Genomic DNA, 14,175 nt, shown 5'->3' on the forward strand with positions numbered 1-14,175 from the left:
CAAGTTTTGTTCCAAAAATTCTGTTCTTGCCCCCTTATGATTTGATTTGCAAAGGTCCTTTGAAAAAATTACTTTAAAAAGGATTTTTTGCTTATGATATTCCACAACATTTGTTTGGCTAACAACGTGACTATATTTTTCAAGGAATTTGTACATCTATGATTGTACTTTACCAAGATGGGTATAGAAGTGGGATTATTAATTCTGCAGGCATATTTAGTATGTACTGAACTATTTCAGTTACTAAAATAATCCTTTTTCAAATTTTTGCTCTAGCAAAGTTTCACCTATCCCTCAAATGTGATGCCCTTATTTATTCTTGCCTACACGCATTGCCTTCTTTGATAACACCAACCAAATAGAATGGATTACTCTCTCCACTGAATACCTGTTGCCTTTGGCACACACATCTTGTATGAATCATCCATGTGCATAAATGTATGATACATACATACCATGTACGTCTCCATACAGAATATAAACATTAAAAAGGCAGAAACAGTGTTATATATATTTGAATCTCTCAAAACAAAACTTTACAGGCACTTAATGTATTAGTCATCAATTGATTCCACAAATAAATGAGTGAATAAATGAATATTATTAAATTCTCAGTCACAGTCTAATTGTTATTCGATACAGTAACACTGTACTTGTTTTCTTGGGTGATTGTAAAATCAAGTGATTTTTGAAAGACTTTTTTCAAGTGATCTAGAATGGGGCATTTGTTATTGGTCTCAGTGTGGTTCCACTTAAATTTATATTCTATTAGCAAATAATGCAATGGCCATATTGCCATTAAGCACCAGGTTTAGAAACTAGTTTGAGCCCCTCTTTGACTATTCATCAGCTATAGCGTGACCCTGGTCACTTTCTTAAACTTGTCTAATTTTGTTTTCCTCATCAAAGAAGAGTGAATAATAATGTGATGTATTTCATTGGGCTATTTGTTTACATTAAATGAAGTAAATAAGTAACATGCTTAAATGAATGTTAGACACAAAGCAAGTCTTCAGCAATTATTAGTTGTTACTATTATTGACATTATTTGACATATTTATAAAGACAGCCAATTCTGCTGGGAAGATTGCTCCCTTTTCACCTATATCTTAAAATAGGAGACTGGATTCCTAATGCTTGAATTATAAAGGTTTTTTTTTTAGGAACAATTATGGACTGGCTTTCCCTAGTGAATTCTTGCATTTTATTCCAAATTATGAATGTAATTGCAAAGGTAAAGAATTACATTATTTTTTTAAGGAGCTCTATGAGTCTATCTGGTAGTTCCCAAAATAAAGTAAAAGCTCCCTGTATATGAATATTTGGTTGGAAAAGCTTGGCGGTGCTCTTAAACCAACGTTAAGTGTTGGCTTAAGAAACCCTGAGAATATTCTCACTCCTTGGAGAATATTCTCTGCGTCTTATACTTCAGAGCTGTCAGTCAGTATTTTTGATCATTAGCCATCTGTGATTATTTTAATTTTTGTCAGCAGGAGAAGGAACTCTTTTCCACCCAGGAGCTCTGTTATTACAATATAATTTATATGTAAAGAGCTCATTTCATCAGTGAGAAAAACTTTTACACAGCTCTTTTTTTTTTTTTTTTTAGGTTTAAAAGAAACTCATGGATATCTTGTTTTTCTTTTCCTTCCTCAACTGTTTGCTACTGTTTCTCTGTCATATTTCTTGTGTTGTGTCTTCGTACAGAAGGTCTCTAAGTACCTAGTTAACAATTTTAAGAAGAGGAAAAAGTTGAGCTGATTTCCATATGTTTTAAATATAGAACATCATATTTATTGTAACTGATACTTTAAAACTTAATACTCATACAGAAAAATATTTTACTTTGCAATGATGTTTAATATTGAAGAGGAAGCTCCTAGCTGAGATTTCCTTATTATCAGTTTATTAAAAAGGCATGATGACATTTTAGCTATAATTATATAATAAGTGCAAGTTTTGAGGGAGGCAAAAAAAAAATTAAAGTAAAAAAAGTTGGCCTTTTCTATGTATGACCGTGAGTTAGGATTTGGAGTCATGGAATCACATTCATACCTCATCCCACTTCTGCTTCTGACATCAGTTTGACCTTCAACAAGTCAAAAACTCCCCTCAATCACTTTACCTATAATGTGGAATAATAATGTTTAACTGAATATGGTTATTGCAGAGATTAATGAGTTATTGCTCATAAAATGTGATCCATGTATTAAAAATCTCTGCATGAAGAGTAGACTGAATCCCGGGTCATTATTTCAGAGTGGTTTTGTGAAGGGAAGTGAATTATTGATCAACTACACAAAATTTTAGGTCTTGAACTTTATGAAGCAAGTTTCAAATCTCGGGATAGATGCCACTAGAAATGAGTGCCTTCAAGGTCCCATGCCATTTTTTGCAGAACCAAAAAATATCTTGTTTTGTTTCCTGGCAAAAGGGTACATTATATGTAGAGGAGGGTTGACTCCTGAGGAAATTACTGATGATCTGAGGCCACATATATATATATATATATATATATATATATATATATATATATACACACACACACACACACACACACACACACACACACATGTATTTTTTTACTTTTCCATTTAATTTCTCCTTTCGCCTTTCATAACCCTAACTATATTTCTTTAGTTGTCTGTCTCTGCTTTCTTTAAAAACAAGAACTTGGAGGGCTTACTCATGTAACTTAAGTGGAGGAAGCAAACGATCTGTGTTTGCCAGGATGAAAACTGCAGCCACAGCAAGACAACTCTGTATTTCCTCTGTCTGGGCACTCGGATGCCTAGTTTGAAAAAAATAACTGAAATGTGACATCATGTGTTCATTCATACAATTTTTTAGTAAGAGCTTTTGAAACAGTGTCAGAAATAAAAATAAAGATTTCATTGACACTCATTTGTTTTTATCTAGGAGTGTGAACACACACACACACACACACACACACACACACACACACACACACACTGGAGGTATAGGGAAGGTTACTTTCTGAAATAACTATTCACCTTGGTGAGGAAATAGCAACTCCTTCTGAGAAATAGCAGGGATGGTAGCTAAGTGCCCAAATAACCCGGTGTCACTAGGTCTGGTCCCATTGAAAACTAACCTAATCTGTATCCAATTGAACATCTGAACTTAATTCCTTTGGCTCTAATCAACCCAGAGCATCTTTGCCACAGAAGCCTTGACATTAGTCATGTTCTCTAGAAATGTCAAGAGTAATGACAAATAATTACCCCATATACCTTCATGAACCTTGCCTTTTAGATGTAGTTTCTTAATTTAAAAAAGCTTCAAAGCATAGAGCTTTCTGGTGCTGACAGAGTGTTTCTGTATACCAGTCAACTTTTGAAAAAAAGGTGGCATGGGTTCAGCATTCTTGTAGAGATAATTTCCCCATTAGCAAAACTAAGAGAATTACCATTTAGATTCTCTTTCTTCTGTTTTTTTCTTTCTTTTTCTTCTTCTTTTTTTTTCCAAAAACAAATCAGCTGTAGTTTCCACACTGTAGCTGTTGAAAGATTGAGAGTTTTGCTTACTCTAACATGAGGTTTCATGGCCCTGTCTAGGGCTGCTAAAATTATGTGACTCTCATGCATTGTCTAGCCATAGAGACCAGGAAACACTGGGATTCATCATTGTCCCATTGCAACCTGGGCTCATGGCCTCAAAAACATTTCCACCCACAAATAGTCAGAATCATAACAACTCAGTTAAATCTGCCCTCCTAGAGGAGGTAAGAGACAATCAGGTCAAATATCAAATAAACTATAATTAAGCTTTGGGAAATTTAAAACACAAATGAGTTAATGATTTTATTTCTATGCAAATAACAAATCTTTGCGACAGATCACATGCATTTCTTACTTCCATATTGCCAAACTTTGATTTGATTGGTTCTATATTTATCCCCATGTGGCAGCTGGAGCACTCACTTTAGAGGGAAACTTTCCTAATTCCAGTCTATCAAGGAAAATCTGCAAGTTAAAAACTCACTTTTATCAGCAGGCATTCAGAGAATGGCAGGTGGCAAATAAAGCTCTTAGTGGATTATTCTAATTGCATTTTCTTTTACCTTCATAACTGAAAAAGTTGTAAGAAAATAGAGAGGACAATTTTCTATGGTTTCGACAGTTGTGTTTACTCCATTCTCTAACAAATACTGTTCGAAGTTTTCACAGACTCTAAGAAGGAACCTAGTCTGAAGCCCCAGTGTCAACTTGCACGATGAGTATAGAACGAAGAACTAGGAATGATTGCATGCATCAGATATATAAAGTATTGACTAATGTTATTATAAATTATTTTTATGCCTTTCCCTAGTTTTATTTGTTTTCACAATTTTCTTCACTGATTCATTACTTCATATTGAAGACAGAAGAGTCAAATACAAAATAATAAAACATAAAATTTAAATAAAAGAATGAAAAATTAAGATGAGGCAAGCTTAGGTCTAATGCAATCAGTAATTGGATTAGCTTGCATCTTCTTTTTAAAACAAAATCTATTCCATTATAAATCAAACCCCACTAAATCTCAATTTTAAACTTTATTCTGGGTTCTGTATTATATGTCTGAAAGGAATTAATTATCACATATTAATTGGTTAAAAGAATATCTGAGTATTTCTGAGAAATAAATTTTAATGTAAGACAATGGACAGTTGTCTAACAATTTCTTTTTAAACAATTGGAGAGAAGAAACTTGAAGTCTTATCTTGGTGACAAACTTTATAAATGACTACCTATCCAGTAAGTATACTTCCTATTAACTTTTTTAAAGCAAATAAGTGTATATTGTGTAGTCAGAAATACATAAACCTATATTTTTTTCCATTAGCTGGAAGAATCAGAAAAATAAGATCATATGATTTGGGTCAAGGCAAGAAGTAGAAACCCAATGAGAACATATGTTTCTCATTTGATTGGTCCACCTACCTCTCATTATATTATGGATTTATGTTTTTAACCTAGTCTCACAACAGAATATTTTAAATTTATTTACAGTTAAGGCATTCATTTTTAAATTTTATTTTAAATTTTTATTTTTTTTAAATTTTTTAATTTAAAAAAAATTTACTTTAATTTAATTTTTTATTTTTTTTTAAATTTACATCCAAATTAGTTAGCATATAGTGCAACAATGATTTCAGGAGTAGATTCCTTAGTTCCCCTTACCCATTTAGCCCATCCCCCCTCCCACAATCCCTCCAGTAACCCTCATTAGTGATCAAATGCCTATGTTTGCAGATTTCCAAAATGTATCCCATCCTAGTTCTCATAGAAATTACTCCAATATAATATCACTTTTCTCAACCAGTTTTAAAGCAAAATTGTCTCAGTGATGATAAATGTGGAATGTATTGAGATATAAGAAAAAATCTTCCACATCTAGCTGAATGAGTTTAAGTTAAGCTTCAAGGAGGTTACATTTTTACTGACTTGGCAGTATATTTGAAGGTTGACAGAATCATGAGGAAAATGTATAGAAATATAAGTGAAAATGATGTGTTCTGAGATCTATAACAAGTTCTTTAATTTTAGATTTAAAGTTATTCTTTTTATATTTATTAAGTATCTTGAAAGCTTACAAAAATGTGTAAGAAAGTTTGTGGGCAAAGGTAAATCTAAACAGGTCAGGTAACAGGAACTAAATTTTAAAAAGGTCTTGTGTAAATTGTGAAGGAATTTAGGTTTACCTATTGTCCTTTCAATCTCTTCCCTCCATCAGGCCCTTCACGTTTAAAAACCAGCAATGATTTTGTATCAGTCAGGCCTCATTCAAGTGATTTAAAATCAGTCTCGTTCAACAAAAGTAACCTTGTTAAATAAATATGCAAATGATTGTCCTACTGTATCTGGTTTATTTAACTTAGCATAATGTCTTCCAGGTTCATCCATGTTGTGGCAAATGGCAGGGGATCCTTTTTTAAAAAGAATAATATCCCATTGTATAGATATACAACACAATTTCTTTATCCATTTGTCTGTTTATGGACATTTAGGTTTCTTCCATATTTGGCTATAGTGAATAATGCTGCAATGAACATGGGACTGCAGATATTTCTTTAAGACCTAGACATCAATTCCTTTGCATATATACCCAGAGGTGGGATTGCTAGGTTGAATAGTAGTTCTGGTTTTAATTTTTTTTGCAGAAACTTCTACTGTTTTCCATCATGGCTGTATCAGTTATATTCCTATAACAATATACAAAGTTTCCTTTCATCCGATCCTTACCAAAGGTTGTTATCTTTTTTTTTATTGTTATTTTGTTTTATAGTAGCTATCCTAACAGATATGCTTTGGTATTGCATTGTGGTATTGATTTGCATTTCCCTCATGATTAGTGATACTGAACTCCCTTTTCATATACCTGTTGGCCATATATATATCGTATTTGGAAAAATATCTATTCAAGTCTTCTGTCCAGTTTTTAATCAGGTTATTTTTATTTTTATTTTTATTTTTATTTTTATTTTTATTTTTATTTTTATTTTTTGATGTTGAGTTGAAGGAGTTCCTTATATTTTTTGGATTTTAACCCCCTCTCAGATATATGGTTTATAAATATTTTCTTCCTTCCAGAGGTTTTCCTTTCATTCCGTTGTTTCCTGGGTTCTGCAGAAGCTTGTGAGTTTGATGCACTCCCACTTGTTTATGTTTGCTTTTGTTGCCTCTGATACTGGTAAGGAGTTTTCTCCCATTTTCTTCTATGAGTTTTATGGCTTCTGGTTTTAAATTTAGGTCTTTAATACATTTTGAGTTAATTTTGTCTATGGTGAAAAATAAGCGTTCATCTTCATACATTTACATGTCTTCATACTTTTACATGTGGATGTCAAGTTCTCCTACAATATCATTTATTAAGAAGTCTCTCCTTGGGGCGCCTGGGTGGCGCAGTCGGTTAAGCGTCCAACTTCAGCCAGGTCACGATCTCACCGTCCGTGAGTTCGAGCCCGCGTCGGGCTCTGGGCTGATGGCTCAGAGCCTGGAGCCTGTTTCCGATTCTGTGTCTCCCTCTCTCTCTGCCCCTCCCCCGTTCATGCTCTGTCTCTCTCTGTCCCAAAAAAAATAAATAAACGTTGAAAAAAAGATAAAAAATAAAATAAAGAGTCTCTCCTTTTCCCATTGTGTATTCTTGGTACCCTTGTCAATGGTTACTTGACCATGTATGTGTAGGTTTGTTTCTGGGCTTTGTTTTCTGTTTCATTGCTCTTTGTGTCTGTTTTTATGCTAGTACCATACTGTTTTGTTTAATATAGCTTCATAATGCTATTTGAAATCAGGAGGTATGACGTCTGCAGCTTTATTCTTCCCTCAAAATTGCTTTGGCTATTTGGGGTAATTTATGATTATAAGTTTTGGCACTATTTTTTTTATATTCCTGTGACAATGCCATTGGAAGTTTAATAGAGACTGCATTGAATCTGTAGATTGCTTTGAGTACAGAGACAATTTTACTTTACGTTTACAATACCTTTTTATTTGCTTTTCTCGCTAATTTCTCTGATTAGGACTTAAAATACTATGTGAAATAGCAGTAGGAAGAGTGGCATCCTCACCTTATTTCAAATGTTAAAAAGAAAACTTGTCAGTTTTTCACTGTTGAATGTGATGTTAGCTGTGAGCTTGTCATATATGACCTTTATTGTGTTGAGGTACTTTCCTTCTGTACCCAATTTGTTAACAGGTTTTATTATGAAAGCGTGTTGTATTTTGTTAAATAATTAATTTTGTTAACTAAAACTACTCTGCAGTTATTGGGACAACCAGGTGATTTTTATCCATAATTCTGTTACTGTGGTATTTAACATTGATTTGCATATATTGAACCATTCTTGAATCCCTAAGATAAATCCCCCTTGGTCATGATGTATGATCCTTTTCATATGCTGTTGAATTAGGTTTGCTAATATTTTGTTTATATAATTATAGATTTAACATATTATTTAATAATGTAACTAATGACTAATCATACATAAACCTCATGTAAAATATACCTGAATTCCCAAAAGTTTGCGAGATCAGAAGGGGGAAAGAGTAGAGCATACAAAACGTCGTTGATCATGCAGTGACTCAGAAGACACAGTAATGACAGACAAAATACACAGAGAAAAAATCAGAACAACATTTCTAGGATCAGCATGTTCCAGTAACGGAGAAACCATGAGCAAAACCAAGGACACTGATGAAAGATTTCTAAGGTTGTGAGCAGTTGTCAGTTCCCATGTGTGGAAAATGGGACTTAATATACTGCTGTGGAGGAGAGAGGTCAGAGCCTGCCTCAGTTTTTGAGCCAAAGCAGAGAGGTGGGTAACTTCTTCATGAAGTTAGGACTAATAAAGATAAGACTAATGTTCTCTTAGAGTTACAGCCCAGAATAGTAAAATGATGCAATCTCACTCCTTGTAGAAGGCTTTACTGTGTAGCATTGAAGTCTCATGCTGTGGAAGGCTATATTCTTAGGGGTAGGGAAAAACTGAAAATGGACCACTCTTGACTGGGTCATGAAATTTATTCACCATTATTTCCCTGACAAAAGAATATTAAATCTCTGTGGAGTAATATAACATCATTCAATGCCTCTGTTTGTATTTTGACAAACAGTACCTAGCAATAAATAAATTATTAGGCATGCCAGGATCCAGGCCAAAATGTCAAAATATCATGAGGAAAAAAAAGATAATAGAAACAGATCCAAGAACGTTTTATATGTTGGAGTCATCAATCACCAACTTCAAATGAACTATGATATCAGTATTCAAAAATAGATGAAATTATGATAAAACACAGTACAATTTAATCAAATTCACCAGAGTTACATCAAAGAAGAGGAATGTATTAAAATGTTCAAATAGAAACTTTGAAAAATTACAACAGTAACCAAGTAAAATAACAGGCAATACAGAAAAGAGAATTAGTGATCTGGACGATACAGCAGTATAAAATAATTATTGAAACAAGAAAAAAAAAGGTAGAAAAGTTATGAGAACATGACAGAAATGCAAGTGACACATATGGCAGGCATTGAAATCAGTAACACACCTAAACACAATTGGAATAACGATTTAAAGAAAGGGAGATAGAGAAAGAGAGAGAAGAGAGAGAGAGAAGTGGAAAAAGAGAGGCTGAAGTATTATTTGAAGAGATAATATCTGAGAAAGTTTTTACTCATAAAGGACATTGAGGAAAATACTCAAAATCTCTATAAACCTCAAGCCCATACACACACAAAAATCAAAGAAAACTCCATAAAAACACATCATAGATAAGCTAATAAAATTGTAGACAAATAGAAAACTAAGAATAACCAGATTTAAAACAAACATCATCTTCGAATGAACAATTATAACACTGATTTACCAAAAGAAATGAAAGTCTGTAGACAATGGAATGATACAATTAAAATGCTTAATGAAAACAAGAGTCAAATTACTTTTCCATACCCAGTGAAAGTATCCTGCAAACATGAAGATAAAATAAAGATGTTTTAGGCAAACAGAAATAAGAACATTCGTCACCAATGGACTCACTTCAAAAAAGTTCTAGAGGAAACTTTATAAGACAGAAGAAACATGTCTCAAGATGAAAGTGAAGTAATGCATTACACCCAAGAAAAATCCATAATTATGTGTTTATATGTAAACAAATATTGACTGGTAAATAAAATAATAACATTGTCTGTGTCCATCAAGAGACATGTAAAATAATGCTTATGGCTACGTTATTATAACTCATACTATAGAGTTTAGTACTGCAAAACAAAAAGAAAACTGGCATATCTTTTATAATTTCAGACAGAGTACGATTTTTGGATAAAAATATCAGGATGATAACTGACTGCAAATAACAATAGAATGATTTTCTACCTATGATGTTTAAAAATCACAAGCATTCTGAAATTACCACATCTAAAGTTATATATTTATATTTATTTATGAAACATTTAAAAGAAAATAAATAGAAAATTAATAGATAATGAAATATAACTCAAATTCAATATATCAACTAAATAAGCAATTTGCACATAAAAATCTGATCAATACAGATATGAAGCTTTATATAATAGATGCACACTAAAACTTGCATTCCAATAAAAGTACACATATTTTAATTAATACATGGACAATATACAAAAATTGATCACCTGAAAAGTTACAAAAGAAGTATCAAAATAATTCAAATATTTTACACAAAATAAAATTAATATTAATAAGAAATTCAACACAATTAAATTCAAGCATAACAATCAAAAGCTAGTAAAATACAATGAAACAAAATAAAAGTAAAATTTTCTGAAAACTTGAAAATGAAGTCACAAGTTATTCATTTTTGAATAAGTTAATCCCAAGGGTTGTTACAGATTTTAGAAACACAAAGAAGTACCACATATAAGCCTTATAGAATGACCCCAAATTGGTCCTCAGAAACAAATACATAACCTTGGAGACATGGAAAAAATACAAAGCTAGGTAGCAGTTTTCAGCTCAAAAATTAAGGGGGTTGGAAGTTTACAAGATAAAGAATAACTTGAACAATTTTAAAGAATGGAATTAAGATGGAGAAACTTACACTGTAAGATAAATACATTGTAAGGCAGAATGATTAGGACATTATGATAGGGACATAAGAGAATTAGAGCAGAAACTGTTTATTCAGTATACACTAAGAGAATGAATGAGTAAAGAAAAATCATCTAAGTAAATTCCAAAATCAATCATCCATTCAACAAAAATCGGTAGACATTTATGAATAAAAGATGACAAAAGAAACGTGAGAAAAACTATGGAAACAAAATGGAAGGGAATTTCCTTCACGTAATAACAGACATGCGTATAAAGTACTGATGAAAAGTTATATACACTAGCTCCAATGCGAAGTAGATTAGAAACTGTTTGTGTGGCTTGTCGGCCTGGATCCAGCTAAAGGACAGAAGTCACGTACAGAAATGCCTAAGGGATCACCATTACGTTGTTGAAGTAACAAGAGGAGAAAGCACCTGGCTTTGTTAGGATCATAGGAAGAATGGAATACAATTTTTTTGTTTTAATGTGGAAATTTGAGGAACAGTAGAGCAGGGTTGGGTTTCAAATTTCTGAGAAAAGGGTGCTGCTCAGCCCCTACCTTTTTGTATTTTTGTTTTTTCAGAACTCAGAGAAGGGACTCTGTGTGAGTTGGACAGAGTCTTCTGAAAAGGCATTTGAAATTGTTGGAAAACGAAATTGGGATCAACTGCTGCCATTGGTAAGGATAGCCGCTGCCCGGTGATGAAGCTCTGATCCAGAAATAAACAAAAATTAAAATTAGAAACAGCAAAATAAGAATGGCAAACAAACACAAAGGAGCATTTCTTTTTCCAGTGCTAGTTTCCAGTCTCTTCCAGGTTTGGCCAAATGGAGAGTCAGGTGCCAAAGGCCTTAGCATCCCAGCGGAGTGTAGATGGGTAGATTGGAAGCTGGCATTTAATAGTGTTATAACTGGAATGTTTGCCAAATATATAACTGTCTACATACAAAGTCCAAGAATATTAACATTTGTTTAAAACTACTGTAGTCAGAATGATGTAAGTATAATGTACAAAAATCAAAAGCACTTCATGATAAGAGATATCTAACTAGGATATCTAAAATAATGAATCAGATTGTTTAATAAATGAGTCTGAACCTAATCTTAACAGCAATATACATAATATATAATAATTGCATATAGTAGGTAACAATAATATTGTATAACAACTATATATACATCAATAGAGATAATATCTTTGTATTAAATGCTCTAATAATAGTTAAGAACTATATATAATTCATCATAAAACACCATTAAAGGATATTAAGAAGGTCTAATAAAAAGTATTAACCTGGTTGGGAAGTCTCAAAATTATAAAACTGTCAATTTTCTGTAAATTGATCTAAAATTGTCATGTTATTACAGCTAAATTCTCAATAGATTGTTTTACAAGAAGCTTTAAATAGCAGGCTAAAAATTTTATGAGACAAAGAAAAAAATTACGATTTAAAAAAATGAAAACAAGATGGGAAAACTTGCTTTACCAAATATCAAAACACGTTTTAAAGCAGAGTGATTTAGGTGCACCTGGGTGGTTCAGTCGGTTAAGCGTCTGACTTCAGCTCAGGTCATGATCTCATGGTTCGTGGGGTCGAGACCCGCATCAGGTTCTGTGCTGACAGCTCTGAGCCTGGAGCCTGCCTCGGATTCTGTGTCTCCCTCCCTCCCTCTCTGCTCCCCTACTTGCACTCTCTCTCTCTCTCAAATAAATAAAGACTAAACTAAAAAAATAAAGCAGAGTGATTTAGATATTATGTTGGCATATGTGTAGACAAATAGCAAATAGAACAGAATGGAAAATCTAAAATCACATCTATGTGGGGTGCCTGGGTGGCTCAGTCGGTTGAGTGTCCGGCTTCAGCTCAGGTCAAGATCTCACAGCTCATGAATTCGAGCCCTCTGTCAGGCTCTGTGCTGGTGGCTTGGTTCCTTGAGCCTGCTTCAGATTCTCCCTCTCTCGCTGTCCCTAACCGACTCACATTCTTTCTCTGTCTCTCTCAAAAATAAACATAAAGAATGAACAAAAATGAAATCATATCCATGCATATTTAGGAACTTGATATATGTCAGAGGCGATATTACAAATGAGGAAGGAAGAGACTTATTTTATTTTTTTTAATTTTTTTTAACATTTATTTATTTTTGAGACAGAGAGAGACAGAGCATGAACGGGAGAAGGTCAGAGAGAGAGGGAGACACAGAATCCGAAACAGGCTCCAGGTTCTGAGCTGTCAGCACAGAGCCCGACGCGGGGCTCGAACTCACGGACCGTGAGATCATGACCTGAGCCAAAGTCGGACGCTTAACTGACTGAGCCACCCAGGCGCCCCGGAAGACTTATTTTAAATACTGTTAGGGTAACGGGCTGTTCATATAGGGAAAACTGAAATTGGATCACTGTTTTAGAGCATACACAATACCTAATTGTGGGAAGAAATAACAAATTTTTAAACTTTTAGAAGAAAATATCAAATATTATTTATTTAATTTTTTAATGTTTATTTTTGACAGAGAGAGAGAGAGAGAGCGAGAGAGAGAGAGAGAGAGAGAGAATGAGCAGGGGAGGGGCAGAGAGAGAGGGAGACACAGAATCCAAAGCAGGCTCCAGGCTGTGAGCTGTCAGCACAGAACCCAACACGGGGCTCGAACTCACAGACCACAAGATCATGACCTAAGCTGAAGTTGCACACTCAACTGACTGAGCCACCCAGGAGCCCTCAAATAATATTTTCAATGGTATCAGATCAAATAAAAACACAATGACACATTTGATTATATTAAAATGGCAATTTATTACCACAAATTATCATTTAAAAGAAGGTTAAAAGACAATCCACTGAAGTTTAGAGAATATGCACACAAGTAAAAAATGGCCAAACGATTAGTGTCTTGAACATACAAGAACCACAAGTGAAAAAAATAATAATCTAAGAGATACATAAATTAAATAGATTAATAATAAATACACACAGTAGGAAATACAAATGTCTAATAAACATGTAAAAAGATATTCAGTAATTCCATGCCCATGAAATCTACTTTTCTTTGAAAAAATTACAATATTATATTTTGTTGAGAATGCAGAGTAATGAAGACTCTTATAGCCTTCTGGTGAAACAGTAAATTGCTACATCGGTCTTTGAAATTAATTTGCCAATATCAAATAAAATTCAAGATACACATACGCCCAGAATTTCCATTTTTAGGTTTATAAACTAGATAAAATCTTGCAAATGTGAACAAGGTAACATGTAAAAAAACACTCCTTACCATACTGTTTCTTAGCAAAAATATATAAATAACCTAAACAAACGTGTCAATAGGAAAATGGATAAATATATTTTAGCTGTAAAATGAAAAAAAATGAGTCTAGATATATCAGCATTATTAAAATATATTTTCATATATTTTTTCCTTATCAGTCATCTATTAAATATTTTAGGGACCACTAATTGTGTCCTTTGACCAGAGAGAGGTGAGAAACATGAAATGCTAAGTATGTGTTGATTTAGACTCCTCGGAGATGTGCTTAATTGGTTAGCAAGTCTGATATTAAAGCAGTTACAATGAACAAAATTTTTCTTTCTGTCACTAA

Source organism: Leopardus geoffroyi, chromosome A2, assembly GCF_018350155.1.
Source record: "Leopardus geoffroyi isolate Oge1 chromosome A2, O.geoffroyi_Oge1_pat1.0, whole genome shotgun sequence".
NCBI lineage: Eukaryota > Metazoa > Chordata > Mammalia > Carnivora > Felidae > Leopardus > Leopardus geoffroyi.